This window comes from Engystomops pustulosus, chromosome 9, assembly GCF_040894005.1.
Source record: "Engystomops pustulosus chromosome 9, aEngPut4.maternal, whole genome shotgun sequence".
Classification (NCBI taxonomy): Eukaryota; Metazoa; Chordata; class Amphibia; order Anura; family Leptodactylidae; genus Engystomops; species Engystomops pustulosus.
Window position 1 is genome coordinate 59,474,312 of NC_092419.1, and position 4,501 is coordinate 59,478,812.

Consider the following 4,501-nt stretch of genomic DNA (forward strand, 5'->3'; position numbering starts at 1 on the left):
GTTTGGTAGACTTCAAAGTTTTGCTAGTTTTTCCCTCTAATACTTTAGTTTAAGGGTCTGGGAGGGACAGGGTAGGGGTAGGGCCCCTAGGTAGTAATGCTCTTATTTGAGCATAAAGTAGGAAATCTGAGTACGAAAGCATGAACTTAAGTTTCAGTTCGTGAAATGGGATTGGACTGTTGTCCACAAAGAGGTCGCTAAATGTGTGGATGCCTTTAAGAACCCAATGTTTGACTTTAACGTTGGGGTTGAGTATGCTCGCCGTCTCCAATGGAATTTAATTAATACTAGTCATTGGGTATAGCGAATGTATAGAGGACAGTAGTTTCCAGGTTTCTATCGCTGTTCTTATAGTGGGCAGAGATTTAGATGGGGGCGGTAAATTATCACGGATTGTGTGGGCAATTAGAAGTGCCCTCAAAGAGTGACCTCCTATTAGGTATGATTTTATTTCAGGCCAAGAGGAATGAGGGTAAGATCCCCCCCCAGGCCTTCAAGCATTGGGCCCCAATTGCCTTCTAGTAGATCCATATATTGGGGACTCCCAATCCCCCCTGCAATTTCGGTTTGCATAAAATGTCTTGTGATACTCTAGGTTTCTGGCCTTTCCATATGAATTTTAGCATCTGTGTATGGAATTTTTGCAATGTCGACTTAGAGATGGGTATAATCAATGCCCTCAGAAAATACAGTATATTTGGGAGGATAAGCATTTTGTATAAGGTTATTCTACCCAGCCAAGATGGTTCTACCTTTCCCAAGGCATCTATTTCTCTCTAAATCGTTCAAGAGGGGTAGGAAGTTAATTTTATGCTAAGTTGGATATGGGGGAGCAAATCTTCACCCCAAGATAAGTTATTGCTTCTTATACCCATTTGAAATGGAATGCCTCTATTATTTGTTTACGGAGGGTTTTGGGGATATTTATACCTAATATGAGGGATTTGTCGGTATTGACTTTATAATATGAGACCTTGCCAAAATCTTCCAATATCATCATGACCTCTTTCAATGAGGTTAAGGGGTCCGATAACATAAGAACTACATCATCAGCAAAAAGCCCAATTTTATACTGACTATTCTGAGTAGTTATCCCTCGGATTGATTCCCTCTCCCTGATTATACATGCCAAGGGTTCCATTTAACATGACAAAAATCAATGGGGACAAGGGGCAACCTTGCCGGGTGCCATTAGTTATATCCAATGATTGCGCGAGATAACTGTTTGCTAGAACTCTAGCTGACGGTGATGAATATAGTGCTTGGATAGCTTTTAAGATATGTCCGTCAAAACCAAACCTCCTCAGAGTTGCAAAGGCAAACCCCCAATGGATCCTGTCGAATGCCTTCCCCGCATCCAAAGTTAGGAGCAGAGAAGGCACCCGAGAGGACTCCATTACTGACACCACATCAATGATTCTCCGAGTACCATCTGAAGTTTGACGGCCTTTTGTAAACCCGGCTTGGTCGTTTTTGATTATGCTAGGGAGGATTTTAAGCAGCCTGTTGGCTAAGATTTTAGCGTATAACTTAGTATCACTATTTAACAGGGAGATGGGTCTGAATTTGGGAGAAGTGGGTTCTTTCCCTGGCTTTGGCAAGGTTACTTTGGTTGCTTCCAGCATTTCTGGCGGAAGGGTTCCACTGGTCATGGCATTGTTGAAAACTTTTAGCATATGGGGCCCCAATATCTGGTAGAAGGTCTGATAGTATTCGTTCCCAAATCCATTTGCACCTGGTGCCTTTCCTTTCCATAGCGTCCCCCATGACGGCCCCAACTGGAGGATGACCCTTGACCTCTGTAGGGACAGGAAGCAGAGAGGTTAAATACCCCACCCCGGCATCCGTACTCCAGTGGCTTCCTGTACCTACACAGGGCAGGGAGTAGAGAGAAGTCTCTCCTCATCCCCAGTAGTTGGGACGGTGAGGGGGTATCATAGGAGGCGCGGGGATTTTCCCCTTACCCCAGGCAGTCTCGGCCTCAATCGGACCCCGGTCCTTTCCTCTGCCGCAAGAGAGACTGCATTCCTCCGGCTCTGCCCGCAGCTCCGTGAAGCTAAGGACACCCGGAGCGCGTCCATCACGGAGGTCACGTGTGCCGGCTGCCGTCCGACTCTGGTGATGACGTCCGCCGGAAATGACGGAACCGGATGTGACGTCATGATGGCGCGACCCGGAAACAGTAGCGTGGAGCGGTAAGATTCAAAAAGCGAGGTATGCACGTTGGTCTGAGGTCTAATGATCGCATGTCAGTCCTGACTCAGGTACTTTCAAGATCGGACGCCATTCTAAGCATTTCCCAGCCGTCAAGGTTGGTTATATGCTGTATATTGCCTCAATTATGCCATATATGATATAGGTCTATATCCATGTGTATGTGGAACTTGTGCGGTATATCCCTTGTTCAAGACACTTAAAGGGGTTATGTCACCAAAAGCACCTGGACAGAGTTCAGCTCAGTGCATTGTAAACTATAATTTCACCATTTACATTTATTAAAAATTATGCAGCCTTACTGAGTTATTCTGCTGTAAGCTGACTGCTGGCTCTCCCTGCTGGTAGCTGTGTCCCGTCCTGTCTGCCTTCTCTCCTGGCCGAGTCTGCGCAGAAGGATTCAGTTTCTGCTCGTCTGTTTACATCTCTGACTGGAGATTTCTCCGCTGCCTCACACTGAAGGAGGTCAGCTGACAGGGAGCAGCCAATGGGAGAGAGGGGGAGGGGCCGAATGAGCTGTGCACCCGAGTGCAGGCTGTGATCTGCACTACAAGTCTAACACCAGGCTCCTCCAGAGCAAACAGGGGCACAATAAAGGTAATACACCCAGGAAGGAAGAGGGTCCATCCAGAGCACAGACCGCACCTAACATGTTTATAGATCTGTCATATTACAGTGTAGCAGCCCTCCCCCACATGTAGCCACCATTAATCAAATAAGTAAAGGATCTGAGCTGTGACTTCTCCTCATCTCACACATGTCCTGCAGTCCTCCCCATGTAAGTCAGAAACATGTGAGTGTTCAACTATTATCTATCCATCTATCTCCTATCTATATCATATTTATCTATCTATGTATCTATCTATATCTATCTATCTATCCATATTCTAACTATCTATCAATCATTATCTAATGTATATCTATCTCTCATCTATCTATCTCCTATATATATATCTATCTGTCATCTATCTATCCATATTCTATCTATCTATCTTATATCTATCTATCTATGTATCTATCTATCACGGATGCACCCGCGATCCATGTTTCAGATGGCGGCACACCCTTGTCCTTCTATGGACCTTGTCCTATCACCTCTCCGGGCTCCTGGCTCTTCTCTGGGTCCGACGAGGCCGCACGCCTGCTTCCGGACTAGGCCGTGCGTGCGCCGGCTCGTCTAGCCTTAAAGGGCCAGCCTCCTCTTGATTGGCGCTGGCTAATCCGGCTCGCCCTTATAATCTGATACCTCCCTTCACTTGCCGCCGGTTTTTCTCCTAGGATCTCTATGGTTTCCATGCCTTTAGGCTTCCCTAAGCTGTTCCTACAGAAGTGATTGCCACCCAGCATTCCCAAATGCTGTGTCTCCATTGTTCCTGCGTGTTCCTGTCTCCAGCGTTACCAGTGTTCCTCCGTGTTGCTGCCACTCCTGCTGTGCCTTCCAGGGTTCCTGTCCAGTATGTATAATATCTATATCTATATCTCACCAGTTAGTCCTCAAATATATGTTATATTTTATGAGAAAAAATATTTATAAAAACTGCTACGGTAAAGCTGTCTATATTGCCACTAGCAGCCAATCCTAGATCATATTTCATTTTTTATATGGGTTTGTAAAAAGTATAGCTTAGCGGTTATATGTATTTCATATATACGGTGATTAGGACTGAAAGGCGTTTCTATAGCAGAATCTGCTATGCAGGGGATCAGTAAGTGTAGGGACTACTTGAACACAGCAGGTGGAAGCATACTCTAAAAGCAGTGATGTAACTATGGTGGAAGGTCAATGAGAGAGACGCCTGTAAAGCATTATAGGACTTGTGGTTAAACTCCCACTGTCAGTGCTGTGCATGTGACCGCTAGGCCCCTCCCACATCTGCTTGTGTGTGACGCAGAATAGATGCCGCACAAGCATCAAAATAGTAAATAAAAAAGTATATATAACTTCAGGTAACCATTATGAACCAGATTATGAAATATTTTAACCTCTATGGGAGCTTTTTGAAGTACATAGTTTCGTGGCATAACCCCTTTAAGGTATTCTTTCACTTATACATCGCTTGTTTAACTGTCAGAGGCTATCATGCAATTTTATTAAATGTTTAGGCTTGCCGATATCAGTGATCCCACGATTGGGAATATGGAGGCACATGGCGTGGAGGCTTCAAGCCTGGACCTCATATCCTTGAACCCTGTAAGTGGGGTCATTAGGGATAGGGTGGTGGGTCACCCACATATCCCCATATTATCACATAGGTGTCCGGTTAAGGACTAATTACTCCTCCTTCTC